Below are 23,136 nucleotides of genomic sequence, written 5' to 3'. Positions count from 1 at the left end.
TTGACTCAGGTCATGATGTCACAGTTCGTGGGTTCGAGCCCCACATAGGGCTCTACGCTGACAGTGCAGAGCCTGCTCAGGATTCTCTCTCCCTTTCTCTCTCTCTGTCCCTCCCCCACTCTCACTCTCCCTCCCTCTCACTCTCCCTCACTCTCACTCTCCCTCTCCCTCTCTCTCTCTCTCTCTCTCAAAATAAATAAACGTAAAAAAAAGGGGGGGGGGCACCTGAGTGGCTCAGTCAGTTAAGTGTGGGACTTCAGTTCCAGTTATGATCTTGTGGTTCGGGTCTCTCTTTGGGCTCTGCAGTGACAGTGCAGAGGCTGCTTGGGATTCTCACCCTCCCTCTCTGTTCCTCTCTCATTTGTGCTCTCTCTCTTTCAAAATAAATAAATAAACTTAAAAAAAAGGTATATAAATACACACATATGTGTATATATATATATATATATACACACATAAATACACATACTTACCTATGTATGATTGCTGGATTGTAAGGTAAGAGTATGTTTAGTTTCTAAGAAACTGCCAAACTATCTTCCAAAGTAGTGGCACCATTTTGCAAGAACAAGAGGGAATCCATTCCTTGCTGGTGGGAATGCAAAATGGTACCACTACTTGGAAGATAGTTTGGCAGTTTCTTATAAACTAAACATACTCTTACCTTACAATCCAGCAATCATACTTCTTGGTATTTACTCAAAGGAGTTGAAAATTTATGTTCTCACGAAAACCTACACACATAGCAGCTCTATTCATAATTGCCAAGCCTTGGAAGAGACCAAAATGTCCTTCAGTAGGTGAATGGATAAATAATGTGTGGTATATGCAGACAAGTGGAATGTTACTCAGTGCTAAAAAGAAATGAACGATCAAGCCATGAGAAGACATGGAAGAAACTCAAATGTGTATTACTAACTGAAAGAAGCCCATCTGAATCCTGTATGACTCCAGCTATGATTCTGGGAAAGGCAAAACTAAAAAGATGGATTATTGCCAAGGGTTAAGGGGGAAGCAGGGATGGGTAGGCAGAGCACAGAAGATTTTTAGGCATGAAATTACTTTGTATGATACTGTAAGGTAGATACATGTTATCATAAATTCAAACCCACAGTATGTACCACACCAAGAGTGAACCTTAATGTTTACTTTGGATGGATGGACTTTGGGCTTTGGATGACAATGATGTATCAATGTAGTTCACCAACCATAACAAATGTACTGCTCTGGTGGAGGATGTTGATAATGGGGAAGGCTATCAGTACGTGGGGCCAGGAGGTATATAGGAAATCTCTGTACCTTCTCAGTTTTGCCGTGAACCTAAAACTTCTCTAAAACATAAGGTATATTTTTCGGGTGCCTGGGTGGCTCAGTCGGTTAAGAATCTGACTTTGGCTCAGGTCATGATCTTGAGTTTGAGTTCCACATCAAGTTCTGTGCTGACAGCTTAGAACCTGGAGCCTGCTTCGGATTCTTTGTCTCCCTCTCTCTCTCTCCTCCTCCCCTGCTCATGCTCTCTCTCCGTCTCTCTCTGAAAACTAAATAAAACATTACAAAATTTTAAATAAAGTCTATTTTTAAAGATGAGAGAGAAACACAAACAGCATGATACAGGACTTCAAAGAAGAAAGAATTCTGTTCTGTATTCATTCATTCAGTAGACATTTATTGAACACCTATTATCTGCCGGGTATTGTGTTAGTAAAGAGAAGGAATGTCTGGAAGAATTTTTTTTTACTTGGGGTATAATTGACATATAACAGTGGAAATTTTAAACTTAATATTGTTTGCTAATAAGTTCTTCCAGAATTCAAAGACTATCTGCCCAGACCTGGTAGGAAGTAGATGTGTTGTAATTACAGAATTTTTTATCAAATGATAGTGTCATGAAGGATGGAGGAAAAAGAGCTCAGACGTTTGTTAAATGCCTACTAAATGTTAAGCATTGTGATGCCAGCTTTACAAACTTTGTCTCACCTAATCCTTATAACCTCCAGGGAGGTAAATGTTTTTATCCTAATTTACAGATAAGGAAACTGAAACTTAGGAACTGAAGTAACTTGCCTGGAGTCACACATGAAGTGGTTGGCACTTTATTGAAACTAATTATACTAATTCTGTTTTGAGTACATTACTACTGAAGTTTTAATGGGGGTTTCTCTATAGAAACAGGATAATTATGATCTAAGGATTTGTTTAAACTTTTAAAAAATAGACTTCTCACAAAAATCAAGCACAAAAGAGGAGACTCCTGGAAATGCTTGATCTTTACTTAACATCCAAGGTTTTTCTCCAGGATTTACAGTTACTTCATATGCCTTGATGCTCTTCTCATAATCAGATATTGTGCCTGGGTTGACTGTCCTGTTTCAGGGTTTAGTTATTAAATTGGTCATCAGCATCTTCATCATAGAACATTAAAACAGTTACTGTGAAGCATGAGGAACTATTCTTTATTTCTATGATTAGCAAACACCTAGATTTAAACTAGCTCAAGCACAGAGACCAGCAGAATAGCCCAGTTAATAGCAGATTAGGAAGAAGATAACTAAAATTCTGAAATCACCATGTTTGAATTTGCATCATTATTCATGAACTGTCTAGGTTTCAGACTTTGTGTCCTACTCTCAGAACAGAAATAGATTGAAGTGGGAGCATGCCCTATGAGAGTAGTTTCTTAGTAAGAGAGTGTTTAGTGCCATGTGGAGAGGTAATCTAATAAAATGTGGTCTGTTGGAAAGGTAGAACCTTCATCAGGAAGAGTTCAAATAGCATGATTAGAAAAAGGCAGGGAGAAGGCCTAGGGGTCACCAGAGAAAAGAATAAAGAGGAAGAAGACCTGTGTGAGAGAAATAGGACTGAATGTAAAACTCATGGTGGAAAGGGAAGTCTGGTGTTTCCAGACTTGCCTCTGTGGCTGGAACTGCCACTGTCTCTTGTGCTTAATGTTTCCTGTTTGTCCCTAGATCTGCTCTTCACTTTCCTTCCCCATTGGCATAAGGAAGCCCTAGGACAAAAATGTAGGAAGGGCAGCAGGGGAGGGCAGGGCATTTATGGTCTTGGCTTCCTCCCAGCGGAGCCACCTCTGTCTGGCTGAGTCCCTCAACCGAGGCCACAGTTCCTTTCTAGGCCATCAAATGTATCCATCCTTATCTCCTTCTGGGTTCTGAAATCCTTCACTTTGTCTCTTTGGACTTTGGGTTGGTACCAACACAGATGCTATTAGCCCCCAGGTTACTGCATTGTACCTTGTGCAGTAGACCTTGATCTTCACATCAAGAGTCTCTCTTTCTCTCTTTTTAAAGTTGTTTATTTTATTTTTGAGAGAGAGAGAGAGAGAGCATGAGTGGGGAAGGGGCAGAGAGAGAGGGAGACAGAATCTGAAGCAGGCTCCAGGCTCTGAGCTGTCAGCACAGAGCCCTACGTGGGGCTTGAACCCACGAACTGTGAGATCATGACCTGAACCGAAATCGGATGCTTAACTGACTGAGCCACCTATAATAGTGCCCCTATAATAGTCTCTTTTAGGTGAAAGACTCGTACTCTGAAAACTATAAAACACTGATGAAAAAAATTAAAGATGACACAAACAAATGGAAAAATATTCCATGCTCATGGATTGGGAGAACAGATATTGTTAACATGTCTATACCACCCAAAGCAATCTACAGATTTAATGCAATCCCTACCAAAATACCAACAGCATATTTTACAGCACTAGCACAAATAACCCTAAAATTCGTATGGAACCACAAAAAACCCTGAATAGTCAAAGCAATCTTGAAAAAGAATAACAAAACTGGAGGTATCACTCTCTCAGATTTCATGATATACTACAAAGCTGTAGTAATCAAAACAGTATGGTACTGGCACAAAAACAGACACATAGATAAATCAATAGAACAGAACAGAGAGCCCAGAAATAAACCCATGATTATATGTCCAACTAATCTTCAACAAAGGAGGCAAGAATATGCAATGGGAAAAAGACAATCTCTTCAACAAATGGCATTGGGAAAACTGGACAGCCACATGCAAAAGAATGAAACTGGACCACTTTCTTATACCATACACAAAATAAACTCAAAATGGATTAAAGGACCTAAATGTGAGACCTGAAACCATAAAAATCCTACAATAGAGCACAGGCAGTAATTTCTCTGACGTTGGCCTTAGCAACATTTTTCTAGATATGTCTCCTAAGGCAAGGGAAACAAAAGCAAAAATAAACTGTTGGGACTATATCAAAATTAAAAGTTTCTGCACAGCAAAGGAAACAATCAACAAAACAAAGACAATGGGAGAAGATATTTGCAAATGATGTAGCTGATAATGGCTTAGTATCCAAAATATAGAAAGAACTTATGCAACTAAATGCCGCAAAAATAAATAATAAAATTAAAAACTGGGAAGAAGACATGAACAGACATTTCTCTAAAGAAGACATCCAGATGGCCAAGAGACACATGAAAAGATGCTCAATATCACTCATCATCAGGAAAATGCAAATCAAAACCACAAAGAGATACCACCTCACACCTGTCAGAATGGTTAACCTCAAAAACACAGGAAACAAGTGTTGGTGAGGATGTGGAGAAAAGGGAACCCTTGTGCCCTGTTGGTGGGAATGCAAACTGGTCCAGCCACTGTGAAAAACAATATGTAGATACCTCAAAAAGTTAAAAATAGAAATGCCATATGCTCCAGTAATTCCACTACTGGGTTATTTACCCAAAGAAAATGAAAACACTAATTTGAAAAGATATATGCACCCCTATGTTTATTGCAGCCTAATTACAATAGCCAAGATATGGAAGCAACCCAAGTATCCATGGATAGGTGAATGGTTAAAGAGATATGATACACACACACATACAGGAATATTACTTGGCTATAAAAAAGAATGAGATCTTGCTATTTTGTACAACATAGATGGATCTAGAGGGTATAATGGTAAGCGAAATAAGTCAGGCAGAAAAAGACAAATACCATGTTTTTTTTTTTTTAATGTTTATTTAGTTTTGAGAGACAGACAGAGTGTGAACAGGGGAGGGGCAGAGAGGGAGGGAGACACAGAATCTGAAGCAGGCTCCAAGCTCTGAGCTGTCAGCACAGAGCCTGATGTGGGGCTTGAACCCACAAACCATGAGATCATGACCTGAGCCAAACTCAGATGCTTAACCAACTGAGCCATCTAGGCTCCCCTCATATAATTCCACTCATGTGTGGAATTTAAGAAGCAAATGAACAAAGAAAAAGGAGAAAAACATTAAATTATAAAGGAGAAAAATCTTAAATTATGTATTCCTGAAACTGAGAATCTATGCTGTGGTGGCTACCTGTTTACATAACCTTTATTACCCCCCAATATTTTTTTTTTTAATTTCCTTTTCCCTCCACTAAAATGTAGGCTCCCTAAGGGCAGATATTTTGCTTGTTTTGTTATATCTCCAGCCCCTAAAACAGAGTCCACCATACAGCAGGGGCTTGTTAAATATTTGCCAAATGAATGAAAAAACGAATGAATGTTACCTGGTGCAAAATGCAGAGATGGGCGCTGCTGACTGAAGGAGTTACACCAGAAAGTATAACTCTTATACTGAATAGCCTGGTATGATTACACTGAAGCAATATGGCTTCGCACCTCCACGCTTTGGCATGAACTGTTCATTCTGCCAGGAATGCCTTTTTTCCCTTGTCCACAAGGCACACTCCCACTTATATCTTAATTTTAGCTTAATCATTACTTTCTCTGGGACACTGTCTTCCATTTGGAGGCCTCTGATTTTGAATGCATCCTTTCCGCTGATGTAGCCAGTCTTAGAGATGTACCCATTTCATTTAGGATTAATATTTAAGACAAGACCTTTTCTTGCCCCTATAAAATCCAGCCATAAATAGCAGCCAAAATCTGAGTCCTCCTTGTGCTTGAAACCTGGGCTACCTGGCTTCAGCCTGCCTCAGCCTCTAAAACTTGGGCCTCTTGTTAATACAGCAAGAAAGAGTGTAACTCTCATTTTAATTCTCTCTTGTCCTTTGAGTCTCACCTTGATTTGCTCCAGCAGGCTAAGGAATTTAACAACTCAGCCAATAAGAGGGAGTCATTATGAGTTAGTGGGGAGGGCGGAAGAAGGGCAGGGATGTTTTCGTGGGCCTCACCTAGAGCTGTACTTAAGGATCAAATGGAAAGATGGGATCACTAACTCAGCCCTGGAATGCAGTCTAGCAGCACTGATGAGGTGATAGCTACAGTCTGTTTCCTCTGGGCTGGCCGCATGCAGTGAGTCCGGCTTGTTGTTGGGAGATCACGAGCATTTTGCACGTTTCTCCAGTGCTCCTACTGCTTCTGTTTTCGTGATAGTTGTGACCACCTTTTCCCATTTTCCCTTAAGGTGCCTATAATCTCAGATTCGTTGTTTGGATCGAAAAACTCTTCCTTTCCAGGTCACAGATGCCCTCATGAACACTGGAACAACTATGGAATTTAGTTTCTCAGACTTCTCTCTCTGTTTCATTCAGACGACTTCTATCACTCTCGCCATATTCAATTCTACTTCCTCACCCTTGCCCCAATATCACCCCCACTTAGAGTGCTCTTCCCTTGTTACTCTTTAAAACAATTTTTTTTAATGTTTATTTGTTTTGGGGGCTCCTGGGTGGCTCAGTCAGTTAAGTGTCCAACTTTGGCTCAGGTCATGATCTCATGGATTGTGGGTTCAAGCCCCACGTCAGGCTCTGTGCTGACAGCGCAGAGCCTGAACCCTGCTTCAGATTCTGTGTCTCCCTTTCTGCCCCTCCCCCATTCATGCTCTGTGTGTGTGTCTCTCTCTCTCAAGAATAAATAAATCTAATTTTTTAATGTTTATTTTTGAGAGAGACAGAGTCAGAGCATGAGCATGTTATTTTTGTGTCACAACAAGATTCAAGCCCTTGGAATTTAAGAACTAAATTCTTTTGTATCTCACTCATGGCACATAACATTAATAGTTATTTGGCTTAATAAATTGGTTTCTTGATTTGGGGTAGAATGGGGCTGGAGAAAGAGCTTAGGTCGGAGAATCAGACCATGCTTTGGTCTAATTTTAGCAAAGGCATTTGTTAGTGATAGACTTTGGCAAGACATTTAGCCTCTCTGAGTCTCAGTTCTTCTTCTTAAAATGGAGATGAGAACATCTTCCTCTCAAGTTGTTATGATTTAATTAGATAGCTTAAGTGAAGTGCCTGGTTTTAAAATAAAATTCTCTTCCTTCTCTTTCTGAGAGGACTATTGGGAAAGTTTATATGATCCTTTGCACCTCTTCATAGCTAAAGTGACCATGTATTTTTTTAAATTTTTTTAAAACATTTATTCATTTTTGAGAGTGAAAGAGACAGAGCATGAGTCAGGGAAGGGCAGAGAGAGGGAGACACAGAACCTGAAGTCGGCTCCAGGCTCTGAGCTGTCAGCACAGAGCCCCATGCAGGGCTCAAACTCACAGACCGCGAGATCATGACCTGTGCTGAAGTCAGACACTTAACTGACTGAGCCACCCAGGCACCCCTAAAGTGACCATATTTTTTTAAATGAAAAATGTAGACACAAGCCTTAAAATTTGTTTTTCACTAGTTTGTGAACTTACTCATAGAAAAACTTGTATAAAAGCATAAAAATTATACCCTATCTAGTGGTTTGTGTAATTACAAGGTTCTAAGCTCCACGAAGGCAAGGATCCTATCTGTCTTGTTCAATATTGTAACTTGCTTATCTCATAATAGGTATTCAATAAAAATCTAATGAAGGAAGTAATAAATTGATAATAAATTTATATGAAAAATATAACAAGTCACAAAATCTTTGGATATTTAAAATTTGGAGTGTCTCAAAAATTCTGGATCAAATATCTATACTTTTTGTTTTGTTTTGTTTTGAAATCTCTGTACTTCTGACCCCAATCTGACTGCGTGTGGCACAAACAATTGGCCTGGTGGAATCTGATTCAGGATAACTGGCAGTAGGAGTCCACACCGAAGCAGTTGCTCCCGACAGATTAGTGAGGCAACTGGAAGCAGGAGAGGGGAGGAAATGGCAGTTGCACACAGAGTGAGGTCTAAAAATGCCTCTAACTATTGATTTTAAGAATATCAGGAAAAGTGACACCCACTTAGCCAACTATTCTCTGAAAATAAAAAGTGAGGCTTGTGACCAGTCAAGGGTTGGGTAGGCGACAGGTAGCATCACATTTCTACAGTATTTTCTAGTTTTCAAAACACTTTTATACACATCCTGGCACTTTGTCTCTACAACAGCTGTGTAGATTAGGTAATTCAATTCAATAAGCATTTGAGCATTTTCTAGGTCCCATGTACTGTGCTTGGTACTATAAGACATAAGTATGATTAGGTCATTATCCTTTCTTTCCAGTAATAGTAATAATTACTCTTTATTGGACTCTCACTACTCACCAGCAATGTCCTAAATTGTTTTTTTAAATGATATCATCTCATTTAATTCAGTCAAATTGGCATTATTATTTTTTTTTTAATTTTTGGCTTGCTTTATGTTTTTAAGTTTACTTATGTATTTTGAGAGAGAGAGAGAGGTAGAGAGAGAGAGAGAGAATGAGTAGGGGAGGGGCAGAGAGAGAGAAGCCTAAGCAGGCTCCACACTGTCAGCACAGAGCCTGATGTGGGGCTTGAACTCACAAACTGTGAGCTCAGGACCCAAGACGAAATCAAGAGTCAGATGCTTAACCAACTGAGTCACCTGGGCGCCCCTACTTTAGACATAAAGAAAATGATGCTTAGAGATGTGAATAACTTGTCAAGGTCACATAGTTAACAAGTGAGATTAACAAGTAAGCTAATAAGTAGATCTGGGACTTCAACCTGGGCTTTCTTGACTCCAAAGCCCTTGTTCTCTTAATAAGCTAGCAAAAGATCCTAGTAAATAATTCAGCAAACAGTTGCTCCCTGCTAGAAATGTGTCTCAAATTCTATATGAAATAAAATAGGATATATGTTTTAAAAAATTAAAATTTTAAATGGTCCTTGTTACATAGGAATTCCTTACACCAACTTTTTTGGAGAGCCATTGAGCATTATACATCAAAATTTAAAATGCTCACCCCTTGAGCCAGGAGCCTACCCCTTAAGCCAATTAGTTTAGTAGTTATCAAGTGAATATAAGCAAGCAAATATATGACAATATTTTGGGTTGGGTTCTTCCTGAAATAGTCCCTGAGACAAAGATTTCAGTGTAGTGGCTTCTCTGGACAGTGAACCCAGAATCACTGGTGTGGGCATAGGGAAATGAGAGGAAAGGGATGGTCACCACACAGGGTGCAAGATTAATTAACAGATGACTACTGCAGCCAATTGGGGCTCAATCGTACTCAGGAGGACTATACAGAATTTGCCTCAGAAGTGTCTTACCCAAGAAGTTGAGGTCATTTTCCACAAATACTCATCACTGGATGGTGGCCTGCTGGGTTGTTAATGCCCTGCCCATGCATGGACCAAACTCTCTCCTCCCACTGAGAAAGCCTAAGGTGGAGGACTCACAGGCACTTGAAATAGAAAGAGAACCCCAAGAGGGTAGCCTGGGTGGCTCAGTCGGTTAAGTGGCCGACTTCGGCTCAGGTCATGATCTCGCGGTCTGTGAGTTCGAGCCCCGCATCGGGCTCTGTGCTGACAGCTCAGAGCCTGGAGCCTGTTTCAGATTCTGTGTCTCCCTCTCTCTGACCCTCCCCCGTTCATGCTCTGTCTCTCTCTGTCTCAAAAATAAATAAACGTTAAAAAAAAAAATTAAAAAAAAAAAAAAAAGAAAGAGAACCCCAAGTATAAGGAAACAGGGAGGGCCAAGGGAACATCTTCAGGGCACTTGATAGCATCTGTTGGAGTATACTAATAATACACAAAGGTGTTAATTGAGTCATTGCATATAATAGTTAAACACAATAAACGACCTGAATATACTTTAGAGGGGATTGGCTAAGTTTCCCTGAACAACCTTATGACAAAGAGGTGGTTTCTACTGAGCTTTTTCAAAGGCTTACACCCAGGAGTGCTTAACCTAGTCTGGAGGTCAGAGAAGGCCTCTTTGGGAAAGTCACAGTAGCCAGGCACATCCTCAGGCTAGGGAATACTGAGGGGAGTTATCCAAGCAGATGATGGCATTGTTAAAGCCCTGAGAAAAGAAGAGGCTTGGAGACTTGTTTTAGTGGCTGGAATACAGAGAACCAGGACAGACTGGCTTCCAGTAAACAAGCGCCAGGAGATTAGGGACTTGAACCTGAGGCCAATGGGAAGCTTGGAAGGGTGTAAGTTTTTGCAGCAGATGTTTAGAATGATGGCTCTGGCTGCAGAATAGAGAAAATAGGAACCTACACCATACTGCTTGGCCTCTAAATTCTTTGGCAAAGTGAAGAAGGTCAGGCTGTCAAGAATGTACTGCAAGATTTCTAACAGGCTGATTATTGTGCTATTTAAACAAAAAAATGATATATTCATTTCAAATAATCAGAGATAGTTTTAATTTTTATTTCCTAACCTAGTTCAACACAGGGCTTTATTAAAGAGAATTTTTAACTGTCCAAGAGTCGCTCTATATATAGAAGAGAATTTTCATCAGTATTGAAGTTTTTAAAAATTAATATTCAATATATTAAGATGGCAGTTAAAGAAACGTAGTATTCTTTATGTCTTTAGGTTAAAATAATAAATTTAATTATTTTATTTATACACCTAGAAAATGTTACAAATTGCCTGATTAATGTTCAATCAACTCCACTTGAGTAAATACATTTTCATCAGACAACTAAATCTATTTCCAACATGGTTGGTTGCATTTATTTAAACTTTTAAACTGCATTTGTAAACTCAATACATTCTATTTTCTTTCAAGCACTTTAAATGCTTGATTTCATAGGTAACCTTTCCAAGTTCTTGAGTTCTTTTAAATATTGGAGTAATTTATGAATAGTAAAATTGTTTCATAAGTCTAAAATCACTGAGTTACATATTTTGTTTGAAAATTATATGTCTGATTCTTTAAAATACTAAATTCTGTAAAATTATAAATAGTATTTTTTAAAAGTGACTTACTGAAGTGATATAATATTCAATTTATTTGGGGTGCCTGGGTGGCTCAGTTGGTTAAATGTCCGACTTCAGCTCAGGTCATGATCTCATGGTTCATGGTTTCAAGCCCTGCGTAGGGCTCTGTGATGACAGCTCAGAGCCTGGAGCCTGCTACGGATTCTGTGTCTCCCTGTCTCTCTTCCCATCCCCTGCTTGTGCTTGCTCTCTCTCTCACACACTCTCTCTCTCAAAGGTAAATAAACATTAAAAAAAATTTTTTTAATATTCAGTTTATTTAAATAATACTATTCATCTCAAAACAATGAGAGTTCTATTGTCATATAGAGTATATTATCTGAGGCATAGTATTACAATTCTGGTTTAGAAGCAGATGTTCTTTTTTTTTTTTTTAAGATTTTATTTTTGAGTAATCTCTACACTCATGTGGGTGGAACTCAACCCTAAGATCAAGAGTCACACACTCCACTGACTGAGCCAGCCAGATGCCCCTGGATGCAGATGTTCTTAGAAAAGGCTTTGGTTGTTGAGGCCTTTGATTTGTTGCAGGGAGAGTAAAAATATTTTAAGGATGGTAACAATAAAACCATGTAAAATGTCTTACAATCAGAATTTTTCTTTGATTTAAAATGAATTGAGGGGCACCTGTGTGGCTCAGACAGATGAGCGTCCGACTTCAGCTCAGGTCATGATCTCACTGTTCATGAGTTTGAGCCCATCAGGCTCTCTGCTGTCAGCCTGTCAGTGCAGGGCCAGCATCAGATCCTCTGTCCCCTTCTCTCTGCCTCTCCCCTCCTGGCGCTCTCTCTCTCTCTCTCAAAAATGAAATAAAACATTAAAAAGAAATGAATTGAGTAAACAGACGCATGTGAAAATCCTGGCTCCTCTGAGATCGTAGGGCAGCTGAGTTTTCTGGATTAATCTATAAACCTAAAAATAATTTTAAAAATAAATACATGTTATTTGTTTCTTTGTAATAGAACTCTCTCTGAAATGTTCTTGGCAGTAAATGTGTGTACGAGGTCATGAGTCCAAAACAGGGTGCATTCACAGAGTTCGGCAAAAAGTAAAATATTCGTTAACATAAAGAGAATGAAACAAATCCTCTGAAGAAATGATTTACTTTAGAGCTGACATGTTGCTATTGAGATCAAGGTGTTTCTCAAGGCTAGATCAGCTGTCCCAAACTATTTCACAGATTGAATCATGGTGACTAGGAAACAATGGCCAGAAATTTACTGAGTAGCATTTGTAACTTCATTTTTTTTTCTTTTTTGCTGTAATTTCCTTTTCTTAGAGATTCATTTCTCTGTTAAGACCCTTTATCTTTTATTTCATTCTGTTCATTTCTTACCTCTAAATTTTTTTTTACATATTTATAATAGCTATACAGGCATACCTCGGAGATATTGTGGGGTCGGGTCCAGACCACTATAATAAAGTGAATATTGCAATAAAGCCAGTAAAATGAATTTTTTGGTTTCCCAGAGTGTATAAAAGTTATGTTTACATCATACTGTAGTCCAGTAAGTGTGTGATAGCATGATGTGTAAAAAGAAGTACATACCTTAATTAAAAAAATAATTATATTGCTAAAAAATGCTAACCATCATCTGACCTTCCAGTGAGTCATAATTACTGGACACAGATCACCATAACAAGTATAATAATAACGGAAAAGTTTGAAATACTGTAGGAATTACCAAAATGTAACACAGAGACACAAAGTGAGCAAATGCTGTTAGAAAAACAAAGTTGCTCAACACAGCATTGCCACAAACTTTCAATTTGCGCAAAAGATATCTGTTAATCACAATAAAGTGCAATAAAACAAGGTATACCTGTATTAAAATCCTTTTATTGGGGTACCTGGGTGGCTCAGTTGGTTAAGCATCCAACTTGGGCTTAGGTCATGATCTCGTGGTTCATGAGGTCAAGCCCAGGGTCGGGCTGGGCACTGACAGCTCAGAGCCTGGAGCCTGCTTCAGATTCTATGTTTCCCTCTCTCTCTGCCCCTCTCCTGCTCATGCTCTGTCTCTGTCTCTCTCTCAAAATTAAGTATACATTAAAAAAAATGAAGTGTGAACATAACTTTGGGATACAATAAAAATTACAAAAAAATCCTTTTATTTTAATTCGATGTCTGGGTCATCTGTTTCCATTGGCTTTTTTTTCCCTCTTGATTTTGGGTCACATATTTCTGCTTCTTTTCAAGTCTTTTAGCTTTTAATTGATGTCAGGTAGGCATTGTTTTAAAAAAGAAAAAAAACATAGAGATTGGAGTACAAATAACCTCCCCACCCTTTCTTTTGTTAGGCCTTTAGGATGAGTTGCTGATCACTTTGGTCCAGTCAATGGTTGAGGTGGTCAGGAATGGGTTACATCTTTTTTTTTTTTTTTTTTTTTTTAATTTATTTTTGGGACAGAGAGAGACAGAGCATGAACGGGGGAGGGGCAGAGAGAGAGGGAGACACAGAATCGGAAACAGGCTCCAGGCTCCGAGCCATCAGCCCAGAGCCCGACGCGGGGCTCAAACTCAAGGACCGCGAGATCGCGACCGGAGCTGAAGTCGGCCGCTTAACCGACTGCGCCACCCAGGCGCCCCAATGAGTTACATCTTTAATTAGTTTTGTCTTGAGGGAAAAATAGATTCTGTGTATATTAGAGGACTCTCTTCTAGTAGCATGTTGAGAACTTAGTACCACAACACCCTGTCTTTGCCATTTAGCCCAGCCTTCAATTTCATGCTCTGCCACACACACAGCAAATATCCTGCTGCTGGACCTTCTTGTCTTTCATGACAACCCAGGTTGTGATGGCAGAGGCACCTTGAGCTGCTGTTCTCAGCAAGGTTGAAAGCTGAGGAACCAGCCTGGGGCCAGAGCAAGGTGGCAGCTCATACTGGCCACAAACTCCTACTACTGTCACTATCTTGGTTCCTTCTTCCCTAAATAAATACCAAACAGGTATAGATTATTCCAAAAGCGTTTGATTTACTTCATTGTCTCTATGTTTACCACCCCAAGGAAACCTAGGTTACCAGTTCAGCAGGGTAAGACTGTTTATGGACCAGAGATGTTGTACTTTGGGCTGCATATACCTAGTCATTATTCTTGAACCATTAAGGAACATATGGGACTCTTTTAAAATGATATGATAGATTGAATCATTATTCCAAATACTTCATGACCTTCCTCTATTGGAACTCTACGTTCATGTTTTTATCACATGACTTTTCAGTGTCTCCCACTTGAGATTGCAGAAGACATCTCCCCTCACCCCAACGGATGACATGTTTGGCCTTATAACTTGCTTTGGTCAGTGAGATGTGGACCAAAGAGACAAGCGTGCCAGTTCCAGGCCCAAAACCTCAAGAGGCATCTTATGTTTCTGCCTACTCTCTTGGACTCCAGTAATCCCCCCTGAGAAGAACACGTCCCAGGTAGCCACTGGTCCAAGGAGAATGAGGAAATATGTGGAGTGGGCTTGTACCCAACCAGCAGCCTGGAGTCAAGCCTAACTGATTCCAGTCAAGCCTAGCAAAGCTGCATCCAGCCTACAGACCTGTGAGAGAGGAAATCAACATGTGTTGCTAAAAGCCGCTGAGAGTTTATTTTTAATTTTTTAAAATGTTTTTTTATTTGAAAGAGAGAGAACAAGAGAAGGAAGGGAAGAAAGAGAAGGGGACAGAGGATCCAAAGCATGCTCCCTCCTGACAGCAAAGAGCCGGATGTGGGGCTGGAACTCACGAACCCACAAGATCATGACCTGAGCCAAAGTCTAACGCTTAACGGACTGAGCCACCCAGGTGCCCCCCAAATTATTTATTTTTAATTTTTTACTTTTTTAAAGTTTATTTATTTATTTACTTACTTACTTACTTATGCATTAGTAATCTCTGTACCTAATGTGTGGCTCAAACCCACGACTAAAAGCCCCAGAGTGTTTAAAATTGATTGATATGCAGGAAAAACTGTTTCAAACCAATGGTTAGTATTAGACATTTACAAAAATTATTTTTAATGTTTATTTATTTATTTTGAGAGAGAGAGAGAGAGAGAGAGAGTATGAGCAGGGGAGGGGCAGAGAAAGAGAGAGACAGAATCCCAAGCAGGCTTTGTGCTATCTATCAGCACAAAACCTGACCAGGAGCTCAAACTCAAGAACCTAAGCTGAAATCAAGAGTCAGGTATTTAATCAATTGAGCCACCCAGGTGCCCCAGATATTTTTAAAAAGTTTAATGCTGATTTGTCTCTATGAAGTTTTCTAATTTGTTTAAGGTTTCTCTCTCGTAGGTCATCTATTTGCTGCATGATTGAATTGGATATTACCTTTACATACTTGTTTGCTTATCTCAATGGTCATTATGATCATTTTATAACAGATTTTAAATAACCACAATTATCAGGCTGTTTAGATTTTGTGTATTTATTTAAATGTTTGTTTTTGAAACAGAGAGAGAGAGAGAGAGAGAGAGAAAGTGAAAGCGAGCTTAGCAGGGGAGGGGCAGAGAGAGGGGGATAGAATCTGAAGCAGGTTCTAGGCTCTGAGCTGTCAGCACAGGGCCCAACATGGAGTTCAAACTTGTGAACCCTGAGATAATGCCCTGAGCTGAAGTTGGACGCTTAACAGACTGAGCCATCTGGGCGCCCCTAGATTTTGTGTATATAATCTAAGTCAGTTTAATAAGAGTATGTATATTCAGAATAAAATATTTTCAGTTGTTTTATATTTTTCCTATTGTTGAAAAGCTTTTAAAATAATTGTCTTACCTCAGGGGTGCCTGGGTGGCTCAGTTGGTTAAGCGGCCGACTTCGGCTCAGGTCATCATCTCGTGGTTTGTCAGTTCAAGCCCCACGTGCTGACAGCTTGGAGCCTGCTTTGGATTCTGTCTCCCTCTCTCTGTGCCCCTCCCCTGCTCATGCTCTGTCTCTCTCTGTCTCAAAAATAAATAAAATATTAAAAAAAATAATTATTTTACCTCAGAATAAAAAGGCACTATGTATAATTTATTAAGCATCTGCCAGGCACCGTGGAAAGTATATATATCATACCCGCTTTTAAAAACAAATTTAGGGGCGCCTGGGTGTCTCAGTGGGTTTAGCGTCTGACTTCAGCTCAGGTCATGATCTCGCAGTCTGTGAGTGTGAGTTCGAGCCCCGTGTCGGGCTCTGTGCTGACAGCTCAGAGCCTGGAGCCTGTTTCAGATTCTGTGTCTCCCTCTCTCTCTGCCCCTCCCCTGCTCATGCTCTGTCTCTCTGTCAAAGATAAATAAACATTAAAAATAAAAATAAAATAAAATAAAATAAAAACAAATTTAATTTTTTGATTAGTTAATACTTTCATAAAGTAGATAGTTCAAAAGACAAATAGGGGAACGAAGTGAAAAGATTCCTTCTCACCCCATTTCCCAGGTTGCAATCTAGAGACAATTAATTTATCAGATTTTTGTATATTCTTTCTGTGATATTACCTGTACATACAAACTTAATACATATTTATATGTATATAGTTTCCCTGACTTTTTAAAATAAATTCACTGTTAATATATGATTACAGGGTTCTGTACCTTTTTTTTTTTTTTTTTTTGAGAGAGAGAGTGAGGAAGCACAATTGTGCATGTATGCACACATGAGGTTGGGGAGGGCCAGAGGGAGAGAGAGAGAATGTATTTAAACAAAAAAATTTTTTTTAATGTTTATTCATTCTTCAGAGAGAAAGAGCATGAGCAGGGGAGAGGCAGAGAGAGAGGGAGACACAGAATCTGAAGCAGGTTCAGACTCTGAGCTGTCAGCACAGTGCCTGATGTGGGGCTCGAACTCACAAACCGTGAGATCATGACCTGAGCCGTAGTCGATGCTTAACCGACTGAGCCACCCAGGTGTTTTTTGTTTTTGTTTTTTTAATGTTTATTTATTTTGAGAGAAACAGACTGAGAGAGAGAGAGAGAGAGAGAGAGAGGCGGCAAGCAGGGGATGGTCAGAGAGAGAGGGAGAAAGAGAATCCCAAGCAAGCTCCACACTCAGCTCTGAGCGGAAATCAAGTCAGATGATTAACCAACTGAGCCATCCAGGTGCCCGAGAGAGAGAGAGAGAGAGAGAGAGAGAGAGAGAGAGAATCTTAGGCAAGCTTCATGCTCAGTGTGGAGCCCGATATGGGATTTGATGCAGGGCTTAATCTTGACTATGAGATCATGACCTGAGCTGAAATCAAGAGTTGGATGCTTAACTGATTGAGCCACCCAGGCACCCCTGTAACTTGCTTTTATTTATGTATATTTTCACTTAACAACATATCTTAGAGCTTGTTCTACAGCAACACATAAAGAGGTTCCTCATTCTTTTAAAAAGCCATGTAATATTCCAGTGCCATGGTTCTCAAAATGATAGGAGTGTGTTGAGGTTGACTTTATTTTTATAAGAACACTAAGATATTATTTTTCGTTTTTATTCTCTTTCACCAGAGTAGTTTTCCAGAGCCTATATGTCCTGTGTCATTGCAACAGAATGAATGCAGAAGCAGACCTAAAAATCCAGCTGTCTTCTATTAACCCAGGCATTAAAGAGATTTGCAAAAATATAAACCATACCAGTTTTTAAATTGATTTTTCTGTGTTTTGGAAAATAGTTATTTTTTAAAAATATGTTGTTTAAATTCCATGTAAAGGATTTATTATCGTTATTTTTAAATGAATAAATATTTTTATTACTTCTAAGTTTTAATTTCTAAAATGGTAAACAATGATAGATGTAATCCATATTAACTAAAACTATTTGGGGTTCTCAATCATTTTTAAGAGTGTAACACGGTCCTGAGGCTAAAAGTTTTGAGAACTGCTATTCTGTTGCACAGATGTACCTTAATTTAACCTGTTCCCTCTGAATGGACATTTCATTTATTTTCAATTAATCGCAACTTCAAGCCATGCTGAAATGAATAAACTTTTACACGTTTTATTTTTCACATATGTGACTAAATTTGTCTTGTGTTTTTAAAAGTGGAATTGCTGCATCAAATATACCTTGGTAGACTCTCACAAAACTGTATATGGTCTCATTTCATCCTTGTAATAACCTTATGAGGTGAGAATAGTCATTAATTCTTTTTTACATATGAGAAAATGGGGCCTTAAAGAAGTGAGGTAACTGTCTTAGAGTCATCAGGCTAAGAAGCTGTTGCAGAGACAGGAGTGAAACCATTTTAGCAGACTGCACGCTTTGAGCCACTATTCTGAGCTATGGTTTCTCCAAGCAATACATGTACATATTCAGTTATCTGATAACAGGCTCTATTCTCCTTGGCCCAAGTTATTTCCTGGCATAGAACAGTTTTGGAATTAGATGCACTGGGCCTCTCAAAGCGAAAGTCTGTACCAGAAAACTTCTTAAGTGATAAGAAGAATAGAACTTTTTATTTTGACTCACAAGAATTTCAACCACCACACAATCTCAGAAATAAATTTTAGAAGGCAATGCAGTTAATTAAAACTAATTCACATAATTCTGAGTAAACTTTATAAACAAACCTACATGTCAAAACAAAATATTATGATGTATATCCACTTTAACCCCCATGAAACTAACACTGTACTGTTACCTGTAATTAAGCTACATCATCTTCCATTTAAACACACAAAGAAGAGAAACCTAAGTGTTTTTAAAGAAATGTAATTTAATTTTTACCAAATCTGGCACTGTCAGAAATCTTTTTGATACAAAAATCTGGCCACTCCCCATCAAAATCCTTCAGTGGACTCCCATTCCTTGTATTATAAAGCTCATAAGAGGTTACTCATGATTGGTTCTTATCTCATAAACTCTCCTACACACATTTTGATCTCTTTTGAAATACAGATCTCAAAGATCTATTTCCTTTGAACAAGCTCTTCAAACAGGTGGATATACAATGAAACTTCCCTCACATGAGCCATAAAATTTTATATTTATAATGTTGTATTCTTTTTCCCCAAGAATATCTTCCAAATTGTATATGCTTCGAGCCCCCACAAAACCTAGATCTACTTCTGTTTTTTTGTTTTTTTGTTTTTTTTGGTCTGGAATACCCTTTTTTCCCTTAATCTAGGTAATCCAATTCATTCCTTTGAAACCTGCCAACTGTCAACAATTCAGGGAAGGTTTAGTTGACCACTCCAGTCTGATTTAGAGGCTTCCTTCATGCTCCCAGTCTATGCTGCTATCTTGTCACATTGTGTGTGGTCTGACTCTTGTCATCCTGTAGGGTAATTGTTGGTTTACTTGTTTATCTCACCCAGCAGACTTGAGCTCCCTGACAGCAGGGGTCATGTTGAATGAACTAATGAAAAAATGAACACTTTTTTGTGAGAAAATCTATCTATACTTTGTTATGAAATAATATTTGGGAGGTTTTCTGTTAGTATTAACTCACTGCATGTCTTTCTGCTTTTTCATCCACAACTACAAGGAAATGAAACATGGTTAAGATAAATATATGGGAGCAAAACTTAAATTGAGAAATTATTTTCGCTCAGTCATATTTTTCTGAAAATATGTGAAAAGATTGCTAAGACTAGCACTGCTGGCAAAATAAAAATTTTAAGGCCCCAAACTATGAATTGGTTTTTGGAACATGGTGATTGCATCATTTGAATTGTCAGTCAGCCTCCCTCCCTGATAATCTCTATCTCTAAACTCTGTAATGTCAAGTCCAATCTTTAGTCTAGGTTCTCGGCTAATCCTGTATTTGTCTATTTGAACTAGAGGAATACAACAGGGACAGGCAAGGTGAAATTGAAACAGAAGGTCTGGATCAGTCAACAAATATTCATTGAATGTCTACTACAGGACAGTTTTAGAGTCTCCTTTTGAGCTAACACCAGAATGGCCCTATTCTTGTGATAGCTATCTTCCTAAGCCACACACTTGAAAAAAAAAAAAAAGATTGAATTATATAGTTTTAGGACTGTTCATGAAAGAATGTCCATGATACCTTGAATTTAAAAAGCAAGTAATAAACTATTATATAATGATCCTGTTTCAGTAAAGATCAAAAATAAAAAGCTATACACACCCTGTTTGTGTGTGTGTGTTCACTGAAAAAGGCACGGAAGGATGCATATTAGACTATGAACTGTAGATACCCTGTTCCCAAGGGCAGAGAGGGAGAAAGTTCATTTTTTACTTATGTGCTTGTACTTGAATTTTTTAGAATAAGCACGAATTATTTTGTAATTATAAAATGTGTAAACAATAAAGAATGTTTAAATAGGTAAAATGCTTGTTCATGTTTTAGTAAAAATATATATTATATATAATGTGTAAATATTTTATACATATATACATATACATACATATATACATATATACAGTTGGCCCTTGAACAACATGGGTTTGAACTGCCTGGGTCCACTTATTGATGGATTTTTTTTATAGTACGATGAATGTATTTTCTCTTATCCATTTCTTAACATTTTTTTCTTCTAGCTTAGTTTATTGTAAGAATACAGTATAGAATACATATAACGTACAAAAGTGTGTGTTGATCTACTTTATGTTTTGGGTAAGGCTTCTAGTCAATGTAGATTATTAAGTATATGGAGAGTTAAAAGTTATATGTAGATTTTCCACCATGCTACTGGTCGGTGCCCCAACCCACCATGTTGTTCATGGGTCAACTGTGTGTGTTTGCTTGTGTGTGTGTGTACACAGTATATATGTGTGTGCATAGTATAAAAATATAGTATAAATACATATCGATACATGTAAATATTATTCCTGCATATTATTTACACACATTGGATTCACATATTGAAGGGGAAATACCACCTGCTGGCAGTGCTAATTAATTATTTACATCAGAAGGGTACTTGATTGTCTAGAACAGAGGTTGTTTTGGGAGGAATTAGCTCCTCTTGTTAACACTTTGTGAACCAAAGGAGGAGTATAGTTATTTTCCTCAAAAAAATGGAAGACTTCACATTCTGTGGAAACACAAGAATCAGTGGGTTTGATTTTTGAAGACAGCTCTGGAAAACCCACTGTCAGATGCAGTACTTTTTCATACTACTCCATGAGATTACAATTAGACTGTAAATTTCATGAAGGTCAGTCCACGGGCCTGCCATGCTCACCACTGCACCTAGCATAGAGAGGGCGTATAACTGGGGCTTAAGGTTGGTACAAAGAGTGCATTAGCTGCATATTCTGATGAAAGAATTGGCGCTGAAAATCATGGGAGAAGTTTCATTCATTTATATATTTAAAAATAGTGATGATCTAGTTTGTGGTCGGTCCTAAGGATATAAAAAAAGAAAAATTCTTGGGGTATCTGACTGGTTCAGTTGGTAGAGCATGGACTCTTGGTTGTGTGTTCAAGCCCCAGGTTGGGCACAGAGCTCACTTAAAAATAAAATAAATAGGGGCGCCTGGGTGGCGCAGTCGGTTAAGCGTCCGACTTCAGCCAGGTCACGATCTCGCGGTCCGTGAGTTCGAGCCCCGCGTCAGGCTCTGGGCTGATGGCTCGGAGCCTGGAGCCTGTTTCCCATTCTGTGTCTCCCTCTCTCTCTGCCCCTCCCCCGTTCATGCTCTGTCTCTCTCTGTCCCAAAAAATAAATAAAAAACATTGAAAAAAAAAATTAAAAAAAAAAAAATAAAATAAATAAGTAAAAAAAATAATAAAGGTTCTTGTTGTAGTTTAGCACATGATTTGAAAGAGATTGCTACAGCACTTGAGTTTTTCATGTCTTTTGAGGGTACACAGATTTGTTGATTTAAATCCCAAGCATATATTGTTTGCTCTGCAATGTGTTAGGGATACAATAGAAGCAAAATTAGAGCTTTGAAAACTCTTTTTAAAGTGCACTTGGTTGTTAACAGAATATAAAAAATAACAAAAGGTGGGACAGCTTTTATAACTCAAAGTTTAGTAACTAAATTCACTTTTAAAATTACAAGGAAACCTATTGGAGGACTGCTTTACCCCGGACATTACCCTCCAGAAAGCAGGAACTTTCAAAGTTCCTTAATTTTAACTGTGTTCACTGTATCTAAATACCACCACTAACAGTGGTGTGAAATTACTGAAATCAATAAAACCTATGCAACAATATTTCCTAGCTTCAAATGAGAAAAGACAGGCTTTACTTTACCCAGACTTTACTTCTCATTCATATGTGGTAGCACGTCAAAATAGTCTCACGTCAAAACAATCTTGTACATTTTACGTATGTGCAGTTTACTATATGCCTCAATAAAGCTGCTTTAAAAAACTCAAAAACCGAACAAAAATAAGACATGAAAATGTTACTTTATATGGGACAAATAAAGGAATTCACTTAATTCTTAAGAGCGGTTTCCACTGGAGAACAAAGTATTTCTGCAGGCCCTAGTAGCCTGAGGAGGACAATCGTGAATCAAATTTTACGTAATTAATACCTGTTTTTTTTTTTTTTTAACCACATTTAGGTTACCATCTCTTCAATGAAAACAAAAACAAAAACAAAACACAGTCAACCCTTTTAGTTTATTGTGTTATGATGCAGCTCCAGGGCAGAACTATTTGAATGCTTTGTGTTTCGAGAGCATCACTTCCAGCCTCCAAATAGGATTTTAGAAGTCTGGGGAAAGACTCTCGCACGAAGAGACTCTCTCCTACGTTCCCCAAATAGCGTATTCTAAGGCTGTTTCGAAGTGAAGATTGAGAGAGAGGAGATATCAGGCTAGAGGCTGGGTGTGGCTTTTGAGAAACCCTTCCTAGAGATCTGAGTTGGCTCCCCAAAGATCTCCAAATCCCTACGGAAAAGCCTTTCGCACACAACTCTAAAAGCCTTTTCCCGGGGATTCGACTCAAGAAAGCTGGCCTAGGTGTTTTTGTTTGTGGATGTGGGAAGCAGCGTGGAGACCACTTCCCTAGGTTCCGGGTAAATTCGGTGTCCCACTCCCTGTGTCAGTTCCAGGAGGGACAATCTGCCCCGCAGCTGGACCCGCCCAGGCTCTCGGGAGCACCTGAGTCGCCAGCGGCGAGGTGGGGTGTGGCGGGCCGAAAGCCTTCGCTCCCCTCAGCCCCCACCCCCTGGCCGCGGC

Source organism: Neofelis nebulosa, chromosome 10 (assembly GCF_028018385.1).
Source record: "Neofelis nebulosa isolate mNeoNeb1 chromosome 10, mNeoNeb1.pri, whole genome shotgun sequence".
Lineage (NCBI taxonomy): Eukaryota > Metazoa > Chordata > Mammalia > Carnivora > Felidae > Neofelis > Neofelis nebulosa.
Note: the sequence above shows the minus strand (reverse complement) of the source record.